Source organism: Puma concolor, chromosome A3, assembly GCF_028749965.1.
Source record: "Puma concolor isolate L17-30 chromosome A3, mPumCon1.1.hap2, whole genome shotgun sequence".
Lineage (NCBI taxonomy): Eukaryota > Metazoa > Chordata > Mammalia > Carnivora > Felidae > Puma > Puma concolor.
The window spans coordinates 76,445,201-76,466,747 of NC_141669.1; the positions used below are offsets into that span (position 1 = coordinate 76,445,201).

General features: G+C 50.3%; 1 long non-coding RNA gene across 2 annotated transcripts; it reads right to left on the reverse strand.

Annotated features, from left to right (window-relative positions):
* Window positions 1-178: 178 nt before the first annotated feature.
* LOC147582544 (uncharacterized) lies at window positions 179-21,161 on the reverse strand. 2 transcript variants are annotated; one of them, XR_015249247.1, is made up of 3 exons: window positions 20,730-21,161; window positions 16,800-16,894; window positions 179-422 (listed from the first exon to the last, which is right to left on the reverse strand). It is a non-coding gene; the product is annotated as an uncharacterized LOC147582544 (long non-coding RNA). The 2 variants fall into 2 exon arrangements; XR_015249246.1 differs by lacking the exon at window positions 179-422 and adding an exon at window positions 12,543-13,771.
* Window positions 21,162-21,547: the final 386 nt, after the last annotated feature.

Genomic DNA, 21,547 nt, shown 5'->3' on the forward strand with positions numbered 1-21,547 from the left:
TTGGACTCAACCTACAGAGCCATCCAGGAGCCCCAGGAGTATGCCGTTTTTAATAAGTGATCCGGGACCATCTCTTTGAGAAAGTAACATTGGAGCAAAGACCTGACATAGGTGAACTTCAGTCTTTTTTTTTTTTTTTTTTTAATGTTTATTTATTTTTGACAAGGAGAGAGAGGCAGAGCATGAGTGGGGGAGGGGCAGAGAGAGAGGGAGACACAGAATCCAAAACAGGCTCCAGGCTCCGAGCTGTCAGCACGGAGCCAGACGTGGGGTTTGAACTCACAGACCACAAGATCATGACCTGAACTGAAGTCGGACGCTTAACCCACTGAGCCACCCAGGCGCCCCAGATGAACTTCACTCTCGACTCTCATCAGTGGATCCGTGGGGAGGTGGGAAAATCACTTTCCTCCTGGGTTTTCCTGGAAAATAATCAAACAAACGGGCTAACCTTAAATCAGTAACTTGCAGACATTTTTCCCCCTGTAGCAGGCACCTTTAGGGAAACGAAGAATTTACCCAAAGCCCTATAGATTAGGATAAAAGACAATGAGGACAGATCACCCAGTTAAATATGAATTTCCAGGAAACAATGAATCTTTTTTTTTTTTTTTTTTTTTTTTGGTATATCCCAAATATTGCATGGGACGTCTTCACACCAAAAAGTATTTATTATTTATCTGAAATTCAAATTTAACTGGGCATTTTGTCTTTTTGTTTGCTAAATCCCGCACCGTGGGAGCAGGGGAATCACTTCTCAGCGCTCTGGAGCTCCGCTGCCCAGCAGCCTCCCTGAGCCTCAGTTTCTCCGTGGGCAAGGCTTGGAAGGTATCGCAGAGAGAGAGTGATGGATCTTCAAGGGAAGAATGAGTGATCACCACATTCCAGAGCTCAGCCTGATGTAAATCCCAGGCCAGGAGCCCTCGGGTCTGAAAAAGGTTTCACTAAAATACCCAATGAGAAAGCTTCCGGCCCAACGCCTGGTGGCAGCGGGTGCCCAGAAACTGTTTTGTTTGGGTCTTGTTTTCTGGAAAATCGCCTTGCCTTCTCCCGGGCCAGGCTTTCTGAAGGCCAACTTCCGGTCCATTTATCCCAGATGGCCCCTTAGCTCCACAGGGCCAGGAAAGGGTTGACAGAACATGTTACTGAGTCTGGGAAAGAACCCAGCAGAGTTTGGTGGTTTTCTCTCTTCCCGGAAGTTTGCTCATTCCTGGACCGGTGGCTGAGCTAGGTTTGGCCCTTTCACCTTCATTTGTCTTGGAAGGGCTGGCCTTGGACTATCCCACCCAGTGAGCACTAAATTGGAAAAAACGGTGACATTTTTTAATGAAATGCAAAAACCCCTCAAGGCTAGATAAAGAGCAGAAATGCGAACTGCAAAACATCCGATGGTTCCCGGCAGGTCCTGGAAATGGTCTCTTAATGGCATGAAGGAGAAGCAAGGCTTCTCCAGAGCCCGCAGCTTCAGAACATGCTGGAAGCAGCTGGGACTTCTCAGCTGGCAGCAAGCGCTTGTTTTGTCCCTGGGGTAAAATCAGTAGCCAAGGCGGTCTGCTCTCAATTACCTGCCCTGTGGCTTATCTGCGGTGGGATAACATCAGCATGAGGGAGAGGAGAATTGGGGACAGAGGGGAAGGGGTGACGGTGGCCCTGACCTAGCACATGACACCAGGACATGGACTGGCTCTGGCTTTCTCGAGCTGTGTGTCTTTGGGCAAGTAACCGGCCTTCTCTGGGCACTGGTTTCCTCAACTTAAAATGGAGACACTTGGATGAAATCACTTGACGTTTCCTCTCACCTCCAAATGAAGAAATAGAACATGTTATGGGAGCCCGTCACAGAGCTCGGGCCTCTCTCTCAAAAGGCAAAGAGATAAGAGTCCCAGGGCCGTTCTCAGTACAACTAGAGGTACTAAGTTACCTGTCACCAATCCTCCCACTTTCTGTAGCAACAAAATCCACGTGGCTAATCGGTATGTCCAATTCAGGGGACACTACACGTCCCTTCACGACTGCATGTGTGAGTGCTTGTGCATGTGTGTCTGTGCGTGCATGTATGTGCCTGTGGGGTGTAAATGTCAGGCAAGCGTCCCACTATGCATTGTTTCTGCTCAAGAAAAGACTGCCAAATGGGTAGTTTATCCTGGAAACAGCCCGGAATATCTCACTAGTTCCCCAACTATGTGTTGTGTGGCCTTTTAATTTAGCCCTCATTCCAAATGCATGACACATCCTTTTGACACCTTAAAGAAATGTTTCTCAGATGGCAGGCAGGGCACAGCAGCTCCAGGCTGCAAAAGGAAAACACACGGCCCTGAAAATTAAAAGTGATTTAGGTCCTCTCCGGAAATGCCTTCCTTCAGGCTACTTGATGTGGTCATTTATTAAGTGACTTAATCAGGAACGTAACGCAATCTCAGAGCGATTAAGGCCCTTTCTGGGCACTCCTGGATCCTCCCAATTATGGGGGGGGGGGTCATGCATTCATAAAAGGACTATCAGAAGAGAATCGTTTCCTAGGGCTAAGGAATGGTTAGCTGCTCAGCTAGAAAAGCCCTGTGTTGCTGAGAAATATAGTTAAATCACTAACTCCGGGGAAACGTCCCTCTGATTGAATTTAAGCAGTTGTTAACATGGTTTCACTTGCCCCACACCTGCCTCGTCACTTGCGACGAGTTAAAGTTAGAGAACCACAGCCCATCAGAGTATAAGGAATTCTTGAAGCTCTCCTTGTCCACGCTTGCCATCACTCCGCCAAGGAAGCACAGAGAATGACAGTGCTTAAGGCCATGTACCTTGTCTTTGCAGATCTGGGACCAGCACCCAGTCTCCCTTCTTGCATGTCAAGTCACGTGGCTACACTAAAGGGGAAAGGGACTCTCAGAGACTCTGTTGGAACGGTGAGGGGACACTGTGGACTCCAAATAACCGGATGCGGCTCTGGAGATGAGGAGGGACAAATGGACTCAATATTCCAGAGGAAGCATCCTGAGCAAGTGTAAATGGCTAAATGAATGCTCAGGGGAGGAATATGTTCAAAAATACTTACTGAGGGCCCACTATGTACCCAGAACTATGCTAGAAACCAGAAAAACAGCAGAGAGCACAGCCTCAAGCCTAGTGAGGGAGCTTACACTGGAGGAGGTGAGGAGGTAGGCAGAGAGGATAAGGGAACAAGCAGATGGATGGATGGATGGATGGATGGATAGATGGATGCATGGCTGCCACATTTAGAAAGCTAGGAGAGCAATAATGTAGGGGTAAGTTGGGGCCTGGAGTCCAGCCCCTCCCTGCAAGCGTGCAGCCCAACCAGAAACACCTCTCTGGCTCAAAACAACTTCAAGGGTCACCCAGTCCTCTATAATCAATACCCTATTTCCCATAGCCAGCGCTCCAATACTTGCCTTTCACCTCCGTCCTGGCTGATGTCATCACAGAGCCCCCTCACCACCACTGATGAAAACCCCACCTGCTCCTGGCCTGGAGCAGACACCGCTTCCCAGAATGGCCTCCCCCCTGCCCTCTGCTTCTTGGCCAAATCCCTTCCCCTCTAGCACCTCTGCTCACTCCAGGCCTCTCCTCCTGCCCTACCTGTGCCACACGCCTGAGCTCTTCTGGGAGGTGTGCCACATCTGGTGAGCTGGCCTTGTCTTCCCCAGCCCCCGGCTAAATTGTCAGGTCACCAAGGGCAGCAGCTGTCCTCCCCCTCAGAGTCTCCACAGAGTGGAGCATGTGGCTGGCCACACAAGAGATGATCAATAAGAGACTTTAGGAATAACACCCGCTCTGGACAAAGTAAATGGAAGGAGAGCCCAGGGCAAGTCCCTAGGAAAGTCTGAAACCTGGGCTTTCCTCCTAGAACCTGTTTCACGCAGCCCCCTTCCCTCCACCCCTGCGGTGCTTTCCTGGAGGCTTCTCCTCGAAATCAGAGTTGGGTTGAGGCCTACCATGCTGGGCAGGGTTAGGGGAGGGGCCTCTTGGGCTGTTTTACAACAAGAACTACTCTTCTGAGCTGGCCAGTGACTCAGCATCTTGGATCTCAAATGAAAAAAAGCTGTTTTCATCCTGGCACGCAGGAAGCACAGAGGGTCCAGCTGACTTTGCGAAGCCACCATGCCAGGCCCAGCCCCCAGCCGTGTCAGATCCCGGCACCTGAGGCATGTACTGTTCTGCCAGACTCCTAACCAGTCAGGAATGGGGAAACAGCACCTCCTATTGATGGGCTCAGTCATCCCATTTCATAGATGGAAAAGTTGAGATCTAAACATACCAAAACCTCCTAGGGCTCCCCAGGTTGTTCCTCTTTCCCCCTGATGCCTGGCTGGGGGTTCCTCTGACCAGGTGAAAGATGAAGAGTTAACTCTTATTCAAAACAGCTGCAACTCTGCACTGGAGGAAGAACCCCTAAATACACAGCGATTTCATGGGGGTCCTTAAACAGTTTTCGTTGCCTTTGGCATCTGGTGAATCTGCCTAGGCACCCCTTCTCAGAATAATATTTTCTAATGCAGGGGCGCCTGGGTGGCTCAGTCGGTTAAGCGTCCGACTTCAGCTCAGGTCACGATCTTACGGTCCGTGAGTTCAAGCCCCACGGTGGGCTCTGGGCTGATGGCTCGGAGCCTGGAGCCTGCTTCCGATTCTGTGTCTCCCTCTCTCTCTGCCCCTCCCCCGTTCATGCTCTATCTCTCTCTGTCTCAAAAATAAATAAACGTTAAAAAAAAATTTAAAAAAATTTTTTTTCTAATGCATAAAATATGATTGCAAAGAAAACAAATTATGTTGAAATAAAGTTACAAGAATAATTTTTTAAGTTTATTTATTTTGAGAGAAAGAGAGAGAACGAGCATGCTCACACCCGAGCACAAGCGGGGGAGGGGCAGAGAGAGAGGGAGAGAGAATCCCAAGCAGGCTGTGTACTGTCAGTACAATACCGAACATGGGGCTTGATCTCACGAACCGTGAGATCACGACCTGAGCCAAGATCAAGAGTCCGAGGCTTCACTGACTGAGCCACCCAGGTGCCCCAAGTTATAAAAATGATTTTTTAAACGGATATAGTAACACATGCACTTCTTGATTAACATGTTAAGTTGTAAGATCTAGCAGCAGGTCTGATTGGTACTGTAATTTCCAAGTAGTGGTGAGCATAAGCATTTCAACGTGTCCGCCTCGACTTTAACGTGATACGAAAATTCCTGTGTTTTCTGCTGGTGGGGAATGCCATAGATACTGCCCAACACTGCTATGGTTAAAGCCTACATTCTTTTTTTTTTTTTAACATTTCATTTATTTTCAAGAGACAGAGGGACACAGTGTGAGGGGGGAGGTGCAGAGAGAGAGGAAGACAGAATCCGAAGCAGGCTCCAGGCTCTGAGCTGTCAGCCCATAGCCCCCGATGTGGGGCTCGAACCCACCAACACGGAGATCGTGACCCGAGCCGAAGTCTGACTCTTAGCCGACTGAGCCACCCAGGCACCCCAAAGCCTACATGCTTAAAAAAGCAACTAGATTCCAGTTAGGGGTTGGTGACGATAAAGATGAAATTTTTTTCCCATCCAAGTTCACGGATAATTTGACTGCTGTCCACTGGACTCCTTAGGCAGCACTGTCACTGAGTGACTACTTAAAGGTGGCCTCATAGGCAAAAGCCTGACGTCCTCCTATCCTAGACTTAGGACCGAGCTCACTTGGAGACACTGAAGAAAGCATGTGCTGAATTGAATCAAATACTTCTCGGCTCCCACCGTGGGCGAGGCATGGATAACACACTATGCCCACGTCCCTGTCCAGCTCACTCTTGAAAGTTCGGGGCTTTTCATAGAGGGGCTTTATTTTCATGAATATATATTTGGAAGCAGAGGGAGGTGTTAGATAACAGACCCTGCGCCTGCTAACGGGAGACCTGTGCAGTGGCAGGAAACGTTCAAGAACAGTTCATCCTTATGAAAATATCCTCCCTCTGACACCAGCCAGCCTGGGAGACGCGGGAGGGGGCAGTCGGAAATGAATCTCCGTTTGAGAATGAGCCAATTATTTCAGTGAGGCGGTTTCACTCCTGCCCCCGCCATGGCTGAAATAAAACACCGGTGAGGTGTTGTTGCACGGGCTTGTCCTCACATCCCAGCTCAGGTTGCCCCCCAGGGCTGGTCCGGAGGGGGCGGAGGGTCCCGGATTGGGAGCAGCGCTCGGTCGCACAGACGCCTATTAGCCCGCCTGGCACCTGGGCAGTCTTCAGGACCCCCTGCCCCGCTTTGCCCCTGCCAAATCGTGCCCGATGTACTCAACATTAACTGAACAGTCATATTGCTCAGAGGAGCAAGACAGGATAGTGGTTACAGGCTCAGACTTTGCCAGCAGACCTCAATTCAACTCCTTCCTCTGCCACTTCAGTCATTCAACCTCTGTGCACCACGGAGTACCCACTTTACCGTCTATAAGATGGGCCTAATAATAGTATCCACACTGGGGAGTTGTCGGGGAAATCAGTGAGATCCTGATTCTAAAGCCCCTTGCTCAGTAGTAAACATGCAATGAAGGACAGCTGTTATTTACAAATGAACAAAAACCTGTTTTTGAGCTCCTGCTGGAGCAAGGCACCTGTGGGATTCTGGGCCATTTCCATGTTCAACAATGGGCAAGGGTTGGAAGGAAGAAATTACTCAACTGGTTAATTATTTAAAGTGTATTTGCTTATTTTGAGAGAGAGAATGGGAGAGGGGCAGAGGGAGAGAGAGAGAATTCCAAGCGGGCTCTGCACCGTCAGCACAGAGCCCTACATGGGGTTTGAACTCAAGAACCGCGAGAAAGGCTCAGTCCGTGACCCCAGAAGGGTGCTAGAAACTCCAGGGAAGCACCAGGCCTCCAGCGTTTGGCCGTGCCCCAGCTGCCTTCCAGCTGCCCACACCACAGACCCGGGGGGGGGGGGGTGCAGGGCTGGGGGCTGGCGTTTGTGAGTTTCTGCAGTAGAATGCCATACAGATGAGCATTTTATTGGGAAGAGGACTTTCCTCACCATTTCCAATGGGATCTCAGAGCCCTGTAGGTAGGAATCACTGCTCTTCAGATTAGCAGGGTTTTCAGACTACTCTGCAAATACCAGTCCCTTGTCTGCAATAAGACTGCATTTGCCACCCGTGGCTGTCACCAGAGGGGGCCGGAATCAATGGGCATTGGTGGATTCTGAATATTCCTACATATTTTGGCTTTTCCCAGAAATCTCACTGTCTCACCTGGGGGAGCTGGAGGGAGAGATGCTGAACACAAAGCCTCAGAGGCCTTCCCAAGCACAGCTGAGGCAGGTAAGGAAGGCTCAGCCAGACTTCATTCTGTCTCGCTGATGTCTTGCCCTCTATCCTAATTCTCCCTGTTGTACAAACCCCACATCAAGACCACCTTTTCAAAGGAGGCTTCCTTGCCCCCCAGACACACAATATTTCCTCTCTCTCAACCTATGTGCCCCGTTTTGTTTTGTTTTCTATAGCTTCACACAGCTTGGTTCTGTTGCCCAACTAGCCCATTAACTCCTAGATGACAGAATGGTGTCCTCCTCTCTTCTTCCCCCAACAGAGCCTGGCACAGAGTCAGACATAGGGTAGAAGTGCCTTAAATACACCTTAGACTGATACTTTGGGAAAATAAGTGTATTTGTTTCATTGACCAGAATGGGATGAGATCGAATTGAGTTGAATTGCTGGTGGGCATCGTCAGTATTGTCAATGTCTCAGATTAAATACGAGCTGGAAAAAAAATCTAGTAGAAACTACAGATTCCTTAAGAACGGCCCTATCCCCAGCCACATCCCAAATAGCCACAAAATCTGTAACACGTTGAGCATCCAAATTTTCCCAATGAGGAGCACACCTGTTATTCAGAAGGAGAAAAGCTCAGTAATTGAATGTATTTACATTTTCTTAGTTTTAGCTTCTACCTCTTACCAGATGAGTCTCCTTCCCCCAAACCCCCAAAGTTATGACTAAACTCGTGGGGAGAACAGGCTTGGGATGACCCAGAGGTATATTCACCAACCCATTGAGGGTGAAATGGCCCCCATGACTTCAGGAGTAATTTTCTCATGTGAGTACAAATGTGTGTATTCATCATTCCCTATGAATATAAGTACACAGGTCTTTGTGTGTATCCTCATGTGTATGTGTGGGGACAGGTATTTGCCTATATATACATTTATTTATATGTGTGTGTGTATACATTCCTGTTTGTTTCCGTGTGTGTGTGTGTGTGTGTGTGTGTGTGTCTCCACATACCCTTGGAACAAGACCCTAAATTAAAGTCTTTCTAAGACTCCAAAATGGATCACTCAATAATCTTGTGGGCTTAATTTAAGACTTCCCCATGAGGAAATCTCATTTTATGAAATGCTCATGGATTTCACGGTCTGAATCTGTTCTTCATCTGTGCTAGTCTCTTCATGGTGCCTTTTCCCCGGGTCTGCCCTCATCCCGGCTCTGGCTCCAGCCCTCCTCCTCTTTGCGACAGTCTCAGCTTAAGACAAGGAACCCTTACCCACCCGTATCACACTTTGCATCCATGTTAGACTATTTTTGTTCACTCTTCAGTGCTAACTTATTGCTGAAAACGACATATTTTTATTGTATGCCCTATGTAGTGAGTGCACGTCCTTTGAGGAGGAATGTGTTTGCTGGTAGTGCAATCTGCTGAGAATCAAGTGTCCTCATAGGCCTCTGTAAGTATTTATCAAATGCCAGAAGTATGAGGGAAGAGGAGGCTTGAGTCTCACAGCCATAGGTGGAGACGATTGTGTTCATAGCTCATCGCAGACCCACTCAGAGAAGAACCTGAACTTCCGGGGTCAATGCTGGATCAATGTGCCCGGTATGGCTGGGAATATATACTCAATAGTATGTGATTTCTTCCCTGGATGTGTACATATGTCTGTGTGTGGGGCGCGGGGTATGTGTGTGATGGGCAACACCCCATGATGTCTGGGTTTTCAAATACTCCCAGGGTCTGGATATTGACTTTGGCCAACATGGATTAAATGTGGAGCAAATTCAGCTTATGGACTCTAAAATAGTGAGTCCTATGTGGTCAGAAGCTCAAAAGAGCACTTTCAAAAGCCCAGATCATGCCGGCTCCCGTGGGGGATCCAGCATTTATTTCCAGCCACCTGCTGGGACAGGGTGAAGGGTCTTTGGGATGCTGTACATGATAGGCTAGATATTAAAAAGGGAGGGGTGTGGCAGAAGTGGAGGAGAGGATGACTCAGAAAGATTCGTTTGCAACTATAGCCCTTACGTCCATTTTGCAAGCTCCTCTTAGGCAGCATTAATTCTGGCTGAACAACCTTGTGACAACACTGAGAGTTTACCAAATGGTTCATGGATAGAGTTACATTTAGCCTTCACAATAACCTCATGAGGCAGCTGTTCATATGAACCCATTTGCAGAAGAAGAATGAAATATTGTCCTAATTTAGGCAGTCCCAAGGAAGCCTTGAGCCACCATGGCATGGACCAGGGAAAGGAATGCAGCTCCCTTAAGGGTGGGGAATTGTCCCAGCTGGGTTGTGGCCCATGGTGGACAGCATGTAGGCAATGTCTGAGGTACAGTGGGGACTGGGGCACTTAGGGTGGATTCCCCACGAGTATGTGAGCCGAGGAGCTCTAGTCTAGGGGGTGGCAGGAATTGGGGAAAGTACTATCCAAAGCCAGATAGAGGGCAGCTCAGAGTTCCAGAGGCTAAGATCTATCAGAGTTACTCCAGCCAGTGGCTGTGGATGTGGGCACAGTGTCTGCCTGCCCCCCTTAAGGTGAGAACGCAGATATTAAGGGCCAAGGCAGGGAGGCTGGGGTTTAGGACAGGTATTCAGATCCAAGAGAAAATTGGATTGCTAAGAGGAAAGCCAAATGATCAATTATCAATTGCTGTGTAGCAGTCACTCCAAAACTTAGTGGCTTAAAACAACAGCAATCATTTATTTTACTCATGAATCTGCAACTGGGACAGGGCTTGGCAGGGATGGCTCATCTCTGCTCCTTGTGTATCATCCGGGACAATTTGACTAGAGTTGGAAGATCCACTTTCAAGATGGCGCACTGGCATGTTGGCAAATGAGTGCTGGTTGCTGCTTGGAGCTTAGCCAGATCTGAGGCAGGGCAGTGGGGGAGGACTCAGCTCTTTTCCACAGCGGCCTCTCAACAGGGCTTCCTTACAGCTTGGTGGCTTGTTCCAAGAGCTAGTGTCCCAAGATAATAGGGCAAAAGCTGTATTGCCTTTCCCGACCTGGCCTCAGAAGTCATATAGACGTCATTTCTGCCATTATTACAAGCCTATTACAGATTTAAGGGGAATAAACATAGACCATCACCCTCTTCATACACACACATACACACACACGCACACACACACGCCTCAACAAGAAGATTATCAAAGACACAGTAAAAGAAGGGTACATGGGATTGAGATATTGCTGTCGCATTCTTTAGAAAATCAAATCTGCCACACAAAGGTAAATTACTCATACTACTGCCATCATCCCTTTTCAACAAGTATTTTTTTGAGAACTTACCATCTGCTAACCGAACCAGAGGACCCAGTCCCTGCTTTCAAGGAGCTCACAGACTGATAGGTAAGATATAAAGGGGTTATCAAGAAAGCAGGGATAGAAGGAACATACTTCAACATCACAAAGACCATATATGAAAGACCCACAGCTAATATCATCCTCAATGAGGAAAAACAGTTTTTCTCCTAAGGTCAGGAACACTACAGAGATATCCACTCTCACCTCTGTTGTTCAACATAGTACTAGGAGTCCTAGTCTCAGCAATCAGACAACAAAAAGAAATAAAATCCATACAAATTGGCAAGGAAAAAGTCAAACTTTCACTGTTCGCCGATGACACGATACTCTACGTGGAAAACCAAAAAAAAAAAAAAACTCCACCAAAAAATTGCTAGAACTGAAACATGAATTCAGCAGAGTCGCAAGATATAAAATCAACATGCAGAAATCTGTTGCATTTCAATACACCAATAATGAAGCAACAGAAAAAGAAATCAAGGAATCGATACCATTTACAATTGCACCAAAAACCATGAGATACCCAGGAATAAACCTAACCAAAAAGGTAAAAGATCTCTATGTTGAAAACCATAGATCGCTAATGAAAGAAATTGAAGAAGACACAAAGAAATGGAAGAATATTCCATGCTTATGGATTGGAAGAACAAATATTGTTAAAATGTCGACACTACCCAAAGTAATCTACAGATTCAGTGCAATCCCTACCAAAATAGCACCAGCATTCTTCACAGAGCTAGAACAAACAATTCTAAAATTTGTATGGAACCAGAAAAGACTCCAACTAGCCAGGGTAATACTGAAAAAGAAAACCAAAGCTCGAGGTTTCACAATTCTGGACTTCAAGCTGTATTAGAAAGCTGTAATCATCAGGCAGCATGGTACTGGCACAAAAACAGACACATAGATCAATGCAACAGTATAGAGAACCCACAAATGGACCCACAAATGTATGGCCAACTAATCTTTGACAAAGCTGGAAAAAACATCCAACGGAAAAAAAGACAGCCTCTTCAGCAAATGGTATTGAGAAAACTGGACAGAGACATGCAGAAGAATGAGTCTGGACTACTTTCTTACACCATACACACACACACACACACACACACACACACACACACAAAATCAAAATGGATGAAAGACCTAAATGTGAGACAGGAAACCATCAAAATCCTAGAGGAAAACACAGGCAGCAACCTCTTTGACCTCAGCCACAGCAACTTCTTACTAGACATGTCTCCAGAGGCAAGGGACACAAAAGGAAAAATGAACTATTGGGACCTCATCAAGATAAAAAGCTTCTGTACAGTGAAGGAAACAATCAGCAAAACTAAAAGGCAACTAATGGGATGGGAGAAGATATTTGCAAACGACCTATCTTTTACATGGCTAGTATCCAAAATCTATAAAAAACTTCTCAGACTCAACACCTCAAAAACAAATAATCCAGTGAAGAAATGGGCAAAAGACATGAATAGCCACTTTTCCAAAGAAGACATCCAGATGGCCAACCGACACATGAAAAAATGCTCAACATCCCTCATCATCAGGGAGATACAAATCAAAACCACAATGAGATACCACCTCACACCTGCCAGAATGGCTGACATTAACAACTCAGGCAACAACAGATTTTGGAGAGGATGCAGAGAGAGAGGATCCCTTTTGCAATGCTGGTGGGAATGCAAACTGGTGAGCCACTCTGGAAAACAGTATGGAGGTTCCTCAAAAAATTAAAAATAGAACTACCCTACGACCCACAATTGCACTACTAGGTATTTATCCAAGGGATACAGGTATGCTGTTTCGAAGGAACGTAGACACCCCAATGTTTATAGCAGCACTATCAACAATAGCCAAAGTACGAAAAGATCCCAAATATCCATTGACTGATGAACGGATTAAGAAGATGCGTTATGTATATACAATGGAATACCACCTGGTGACGAAAAAGAATAAAATCTTGCCATTTGCGACCACGTGGATGAAACTAGAGTGTATTAGGCTAAGTGAAATAAGTCAGTCAGAGAAAGACAAATACCATATAATTTCTCTCATGTGGAATTTAAGAAACAAAACAGATGAACATAGGGGAAGGGAAGGAAAAATAAAATAAGATAAAAACAGAGAGGGAGGCAAACCATAAGAAACTCTTCAATATAGGGGACAAACTGAGGGTTGCTGGAGGGGTGGTGGGTGCGTGGGGGCATGAGCTAAACGGGGGATGGGCATTAAGGAAGGCACTTGTTGGGATGAGCACTGGGTGTTATATGTAAGTGAGGAATCACTGGATTCTACTCCTAAAGCCAATACTACACTGTATGTTAACTAACTTGAATCCAAATAAAAATTAAAAAAAAAAGAAAGAAATCAAGGGGTTATGGTACCATGAGATGGTGTAACGGTGGGAATGAGTATAGGAAGGTGACGTGGGGACTGGAACAGGGCCGCAGCCCCAACCTGGGGGAGGAAGAGTGTCAGGAAAGTTTTCCAGAGAAAGTAACATCTCATCTGAGTCCTGAAAAATAAGGGGTTTGGGAATGAGGGAGAGGTTTCCAGGGAGAGGCAATAGCACATACAAAGATCCGCAGGAGGGAAAGATACCCCTCAGCTTTGCTGCAGTGACAAACAACCCCCAAATCTCAGAGGTTTACAGCCATGCACATTATTTCTCGCTCATGTTAAATGCAGGCTGCAGGCCAGCTGTGACTGTGCTTTGAGCTGGGGCTCCGCTCCATCTTCTCTTTCATCCTGTAACACAAGCTGGAGTGACACCTGTCTGGGGGTATGAGAGCAAAAGAAGAAAGAGTCCTGGTGGCAACGTACAATGTCTCTAAAAGCTTCTGTTCATCCACTCGCATTTATTAGTCGACCCTGTCATGTGGCCAAGTCCAGGGCCAACGAGGCAGGGACGTAGGCTTCTCCCATAAAGGAATAAGTAGGTGGTGATAGATATGTATGACCGGAGTGGAAGAGCCCATGGAGATCACTCAGGATGGCTGAAGCCTTGAAGAAGCGATGGGCATCTGGATATATGCACAAAGTCCGATGACAAAGGACCTCAGAAACCATGCTAAAGCGTCTAAATTTCATCCTGAGGTTAACAGGTGCCATTAGAGGAATGTAAACACGGAGTGGCACAATCATATCTGTGCTCTAAATTGGTGGCTCTGGCTGATTCTTGATAGAAGGGTTAGAAAAGGCATCACACTGGGGAGTGGGGAGAAAGGAAACAATATTTGTTTAGTGCCTTTTATGTGCCGGGCACCAAACCTCCACATTCCATAGAAGACTAGAATAGTAGCCCACCCGTCACCTCATTCTTCCATGTCTGGACGCACAGTCTCTGCAGATCAGGCACTGGGCCATACAGTCCCTCCCCGCCCTCCCCCACGCAACATCATCGACTGGAGTGGGAATCACCTGACCAAAGATGAGCCCAAGATTCTCCACCCCCCCTCCATCCCTCTGTCTTCCTCTTCCTCTCCTCCTGTCCTTTCCCTCTCCCTCCCTCTATCCCTGAATTCTGAACGGGTTGTGGGGGGGGGCAGAGATTTCAGAGTGCCTCCCGAGTGGCTGAACGAGGGACTCAATGAAAAACGAGGGAAGTATTAAAAGGAGTAGCAACAGGGAAAGCTTCTCTTCAGAGAGAAAACAAGCATGCTCAGATGGGAGCGGAGGAGAGATGACTCTGCCATCGGGAGGGAGGAAAAGCTTTGATTTCTAACTACTGTCCAGTTTCTGGTTCCATCCCTGTTAAGGACAATGGGGTTCCCTGCCCTTGAATCCATGTGCTACCCCTGAATCCTTACAATAAGTTTATTCTTTTGTTTATTCTATTAGTCCGAGTGGATTTCTGTGATTTGCACCTCAAAGTACCTTGACTAAGATATTTTAATTCTCTGAGTCCCCCTAAGTTCACCCCAGGCATAATGGGGCCATGAATCCATCCAGACTTTACCAGCTTGGGACCACGGCTGCTGTACGGCCTGCCCTGGTCGCAGTGGGCTCCTGCCCGGCAGGGGCTCACATAGACCGAAGGTCACGAGCCCCAGGGCCCGGTGGTTGAAACCTCAGGAGGGCAGAGATGGCTTTTCCTAGAACCTAGAGCCGTCTTCCTGACACCTGCAACGAACTCTCAACCACTGGGAGCTGGAAGTGCCCAGGGAGCGGAACTTGGAGTGGAAAGGACTGGGGGTAGGTGGGGAGAGCTTACTGGTAAAGCTGCCCCAGTGAAGTGGGTCAAAGCCAAATGGCGGGAGGAAAGAACTCAGGTTTTCCATAGCTGCTGGACTTGTACTTAACCTCTCAGAGCCTCAGGGTCACCACCTGTAAAATGGAGCTGTAGGTGGGCCTCGTGCATGGAAGAATCATGAGATTATGTGAGATATCACGGTGCCCGGCCTATAATAGCCATTCAGCAAATTCTTCCTATTATTATTATCCTATTATCTTGCTATTATAGAGGAACTAAGGGCAGTAAGGCTTATGGTTTATAGTATGGGTTTTGGCATCAAGGACTGAAACTTCAGAGGCTTTTTTTTACCAGCTGCATGGCTGCATTGGTCGAGTTGCTTAACCTCTGAGCCTGTCTCCTCCTCTGTAAATGCTGATAATACCCATTTTATAGGGTTATTGGGAACCAGAGGTTGCATTACCTTTATCCCTAATCCCAAATGCAACTGTATTCAATTCAACAAGAATTTGTTGAATGCTTATTGTGTGCCAAGCACCGGGTCATTATTCTCAATTTACAAATGAGCAAAATAGGCTCCAAGACTGAGTAATTTACTGAGGTGGTGGGTCTGGATCAAGGGCTCAGGCCTGTCTGATGACAAAGGCCATGCCCACTGCCCTACTCACCCTACTTTCCCCAAATGTAAGCATTTACTAACAGCGCAACTATACTAGAACGATTGGAACAGAGATGGCAACTGCCAAAGGGCCCACCACACCTGTCATCACAAACCCGAATGCCACAGTGCTACCAGAGGACATCTATTTGAGGCTGACATTGACCTGGTCCCTCTGCAGCAGCCTCGCGCACAGGTTGTGTCCTAAGCTACGTGCCCTCCCCAGCAGGGCTGTATCTTGTTTCTACCTACTTTAGTAGAGCATTTGCACAGCACTGTGCATAAATTAATTAGCACACATGCTTCTATAAGAAACAGCCCCTGGATTTTAGCCTTAATTCACAGAGACAACAAAATAAAGTATTGGATTTCCAAGTGAAGAACAATCTGACTTTTTTCAGGTTCCCTTTCAAGAAATGCAGAACTTGATGGAAAACCCTGTGTGACTGCTTTCAATGGCTGGGTGAGAGTGCCCTCTTGCTCAGGCGCTACCCAAATCAGGAGAGCCAAGAGCAGGCACCAGCCAGGGGGAGGGGCTATCACTGATGAGCGGGACTGATGCATTGTAATTAATGCTAATAAAAATAGATACTACAGGAGAGAGTAGTGCCAAGCCAGGAATCCCTACTCCCGGATAGAATTTCTCACAGGTAATGGAAAGAAGAAGAAGGAAAAAAAAAAAAAAAAGTCACTTCTTATAGGAAACCTGATCTACACGTTGCCTACAGAGGATTTTTGTAAAGTAACTAAGGAAATGCAACTAAAGACAGCAGCCCCAGAAAAATTAGACTAACTCTGCGTTGAAAACTTTCTTTCCTGCAACCCAAGGGAACCTGGTAACGCCATAGGCAGTCAGATACACTCAGAATTTCTAAGAGCAGCGCGTTCAGTCTGCAGCTTCTATGCAGCCCTTAAGGGGACTCCAACACCCAGTGCTTCTGGTTGGAGGAAGCCGACACAACGCTGAGACTTCCCCTACGACGAAGAGAGCTAGGAGGGAAGAACGGGAGAGAGGGGGAGGAAAGGGGCCATTTTCCTATTGGCCTGGTACTTCGCAGTTGCTGCTGTCAGTCAAATCCCACTGGTCATTCTGCCGTCCATTCAAACATTCCCCGGGCGCCCACGGTGTGCAAGGCAGATCCAGATTCTCCGGGAGGGGGCGACGGGATAAGAGGGTGAAACGCTGGTGCCTGTGCCCCAGGGATGGTGTGATCAGACCATGGCAACCTAGTGCGCCTCCGAGGGAGCGCGCCCCACTTCTAGTGGCCTCTCTGGCAGCGCAAACGTCCGGTTAGTCCTGGGGGAAGTGGGTAGGGAGGAACCAGCGGGCCTTCCCGGCGCCCTCTGGCTGGTCCACTAGAGGCCTGGGGGGAACTGCGACTCACCCAAAGACCTGGACTCTGAGACCTGCCGCTTGGGGGCGCTCGCGGGCAGACCCTGCCGAAGGCACGTTTAGGGACGAAAAGGACCTCTGAGGCTCCTACGAAAAGAAAAATACCAAAAAGAAAAACCGGGCGGCGGATTCAGGCGGCTTCCTGAACCCAAAGCCGAGAGTCTGGCCGCCTCCCCCGGATGCCCGGCCCGCCGTGCCCGCGCCCCAACCTCTCCCCAGGCAAAGGGGCCCGGCGTCCCCTGCCAGCCCGGGAGGGAGCGTGGCGCAAGAAGGAAGGGACCCCAGCACTGAGCCGTGACCGCGGGCGGGGACAGAAGGCCGCGAGCCAGGCCGGGCGTCGTCGGACCGCGGGCAGCGCCCCTGGCGTGGGTACCCGCCTCGGGTCCCGCTTGGTCCCCGCTCGGTCCCGGCACCTCCTCGGGCCGAGTCACCGGTTTACCGACCTCCAAACCGGCCCCGAGCCCTAGTTCTCGCTCTTTTCGTTTGAACAGGAGCCCCTGTGAGCCTGTGCGACCTCCAACCCGTTGTCTCCGGAGGGCCCTCTAGACTGCCCCGTGGGTCCTGAGCAAAAGCCCCAGAGAAGGACGGTGCTACTCCGGCCTTTGTGGGCCTGTGACCGTGCAGGCATGTGCGGCGCCGGCGACGCCCGGAGTCGCGTCGTTACGGGAGGGCTGCGGCCGGGAGCCCAGTGCCCGAAACCTTGCCCGGGGCTGGGGGCGCCGTGGGGGCCACTTTCTGAAATGGAGATTCACGTGAGCGGAATGCCTGCGCCTTGACTGCCCCCAAACGCTGGGCAACACAGACCGCCATGGGGTGCTGGGTTTTGCCAATACCCCCTCGGGTCCGCGAGGCAGCCACGCAGCCTGAGAGGGCGAAGGGCCCGGCGGCTGTGGCGGCGGGGAGGCGCCCGGAGTCTCAGCGCACACCAGCCCTGCTCCGCTAGCCCGCTTTCAACGAAACTGCCCTCCGAGGCCCGAGCCGGAGGCCGGGTCTCTCAGCGACTTTGCTGCGGGAACAGCGGGCTCTGGGATTGCGGACGCCCGCTACAGTCCCCCAGCCACCCCGGGGCGGCGACGCCCCAGAACCCAACCCGGTGCGAGCTGCGGGGAGGGCCTGAGGCGGCAGGGCCAGGGCCAAACTCTGCCCAGGGGATTCCTGCAGCCTTTAAAGCCTGGGAAAAAATAAATAAATAAAGATTTAAAAAAAAAAAAAAAAAAAAGCTTCTGGTCTTCTGGTTTGGCATAGAGCCCCCCCCCCCACCCCGCACCGTCCCCTCCTCTGCTGGTGGAAATAGCCTACAAGCAGCTGCTCCTTAGATCACCCTCTTCTTTCCAAACTGGCCTCAACCCAAAGTCAGAGAAGCCCTTTGGGGGCTGGTGCGGCTGCTTTCTCCCTTTCCCAAAAGTTCTGCTAGTGGGTAATGTACTGGCCCTGGGCTGGGTCATCTGTGGGGGCCCAAGGGCTTTGTGCTGGGGAGCTTCCAGCCCAACTCCAGACATAAAGGCCCCAGACTGTCCCTGACCAAGAGTCAGGGGCAAAGGCATTCTGTCAGAGTGAGCTCATTGGAGCACACCCATCCACCTGTGCTGCTGCCTTCCAGAAAGTCCCATCCCAGGGGACTGCCAGCACACTTTGGAGGTCAAAGGAGACATTTCAGTGAGTCCCAAATTTCCACGTGTCTGCTAAAGTTTTCTCCTTCCCAGCCATGGAGCTTCTCCTATTTGTGCTTGAAGAGATGGCAAATGCAGGCCTCCCCAGCCTGTCTCAGGGAAAGAAAGAATATGGGATTGGGTAGATTGGGATAGGTTAGACCCAAGGCTTCTCCAGCAGCTGCTTTGAGCACTGGCAGCGGGGGCTAGGATTGCCTTAAGGTCAGGCTGGCAAATCCTCCCCCAGTCAGCTCCCCCATGCTCTGTCCTGTGGCAAAGCCTTCCAGGGAGGGGGCTGGACAAGAAGGGGCTTCAGATTGTGAAGAGAGCCCAGCTAAGCTTGGAACCCTTTTAGGGCAGGCCCTCAGCTGTCCCTGCCGGCAAGAGGTTCTAGCTCAGACCTGTGAGAACTGGGTTTCTGCAAACATGGGAGGAAGGGGACAGTTGGTGGCATGGACACACACCCATACATTGGGTGATGGTGTTCCAGGTTTTCTGTGCTTGCTCTGTGATGGCTCTTCACATGGCACCCATGATATTATCCAGATCAGCATCTGTTCTCTCAGGGGTGACTCTTGGGTTTGGCAGCCAGGGGCCCCAAAGAGGACAAAGCTGGAAAGAACAGTGAGTCTGAAGTTCCAGAAAATCTGCCTTAGCTGAACACGGCAGGACCCAGTCCTGGAGAAAGTTCAGTCTTGAAGCTCCAAGAGTCCAGGGAGGGGGACATTCATAGTGGAAGCTGCGGCTGAGGATGCTAAGGTTACCCACTTTTTCAAAGTTAGGATTCTCAGACCCGCCCCCAGCTCAGAATCAGCGGGGATGTGAAAGATCACGCAAGCCCCATCTAAGAGTGGGAGAAGGTGAGGTAGAGCAGACCATAAGCTGGTCCGAAGCCTTACACCAGGAACTTACTGTCCAGTCCCACTCACTGGCCCCAGACCATGGTGCTCCCCCACAGCCCCAGCCTGTCCTTGCCAAGAGGTAGGATGGCCATGGTGAGAGCTGGGACCAGCCTGCTGTCATTAACCTTGTGGCTGAAGATGAGGTCTTAGAAAGAGTAGGTTGCCCATTCTTGGGGGTCAGCAAGGTAGACTCTGAACGTTAGTGAGGCCAGGGGTAAATATTTCCCCCATGTCTCCCAGAGTCCTCTAAGACCGACTCTTGCATGAACCTTGTGTGGCAGCACGCAGGACTCTGCATAGGGTGGCCTGGATGCAGCAGGCCCCCTCCCAGACAACAGACACGGCTTCTGAAGATGCCACCTGGATTTCTGCAGGGAACTGTCCCTGGCACTGGCTTGGAACCTACTTTGACAGCCCCGGTCTCAACACACACAGGAGGAGGCGGGAGAGGCCTCCAAAAACAGGACTTAGGGCGAGTCCCCCCAGGGTTCCACTTTTTCATGTCTGCAACTCCCCCGGAAGATTTCTAGAATACTAGAGCAGGAGGAAACTTTTGGAAATCTTGCTAAGGAAATGAACACTTACAGAAATAAACACAAGCTTTTCTCATAGACACCAAGCAAAGCAAAAACTTGAACCCAGGGTTCTACCATCTCCCACCCGGTGCTCCTAACACAAACTGCAGAGAAAATGTAAAAGGGTGGGAAGGAAAAGAGATGTGGCCTAGACACCAGTTCCACAGTTCCAAGCTGAGGGCAGAGCCCAGGCTCGGTACTGGCTTGGGTCCTGGAACTGGGAGCAGGGTTGACTCCAGCCTCCAACAGCTCAGAGCAAAGAAGGGAAACGGAAGTGGAAAGGACCAGTCCGGGAAGAAGCTAAGCCCCGGGCTTTTTCAAAACCGTAGTAACAGCAGTAACACCGCCCCCCTTCTACCCCCAGATCCTCCATCTACTCCCCCTGCCCTCCTCCCAGAGAACCAGCACCACGTGTTCCCACACGCGCCCTTGCAAAGACGCACACACACACAAAAACAGGATCCCCCTTTTATCACCCTTATTCCGGAGCTCAGTGATCTTGTTCCCAGGCTGGAAGTGCCCGGAGCCGAGTCTGAGCTCAGAGGCCGGAGAAGGGGTGGGTCTTACTCCCACTCCGTCTTCCCCGACCACCCACGGGGTTAGCGCCACCATCGGCCTAGACTCCTTGCCCTCGCCTCCCCGTGGGCCGACTGCCCGAGCTGCAGATACGAGTCAATTTCCGTAGAGGCCCCATGATAGTGCCTGGCGCTTCCCGTGGGGCCGTGGGACCCGTGGGGTTAAGTGTGAGTCCCCGCCTGGCGAAGAGCAGAGAGCGCCGAGCTGGGGCGGTACCGACCTCGGGGCAGCCGGCCGGGTTAGGAGAGAGAGTGGGAAGGCGGGATCCTCCAAGAAGTTGATTCTCAGGCGTCCGCCTGCGGCCACTGCCAAATCTTCTCCACTTCTGTCTCCTACTCCCTCCCCCTTTCCCTCGAAGACCGCCCAGGTCCGGAGTTCCTAGGATGGGGGCGGGGCGCTGTCCGCAGGAAAAGCCAAATCTTTGAGAGGCGCCCAAGCACGTCCAAACTCTCCCATCCTACTGGCCCGATCCTGGGCAGAATCTATCCCCAACACTGCGGCCCCGGGAGGACGCTGAAGACCCGGAGTGGGGGTAGGGTAGCCGGTAGGGCCTCATGAAAGCTGCTCAAAATTTCTTCCCCCTCGAGGTACCCTCCACCCCCTTCCTCCCCTTCCTCCCGGCACCCTCTTAAACAGTCCCCCGCCTTCTGCTCTCCCCTCTTCCCTCCCCACCCGGTTCCTCCCCTTTTCTTCTCAGCGCGTCTCCACTCCGCCCTCCGCCCCCCCCCCCCCGCCCCGCGTCGGTCCCCTCCCTAGCTCTTTGGGCGTCCGCCCCGTCAATCACCACCGCCGCCGGCCTCTGCCCGGTCCTCTCCGCCTCCCAGGTTCTTGGAGCGCCTCCCGATCCCGTCTCGGGCCGCCCTCCGCTTTGCGCGGAGCCGGGCGATCTGTCAGCGGAGCCGGTCGGGGGGAGCCGCCCGACCCGCCGGGGCTCGGGTTACCAGTGACTGACAGCGTCTCCATGGCGAATAATTTGACTCCGACTATTGTCTGGCGCGGGCAGGCCCCGGGTCAGATAACCAGACCAATCAGGGCGCG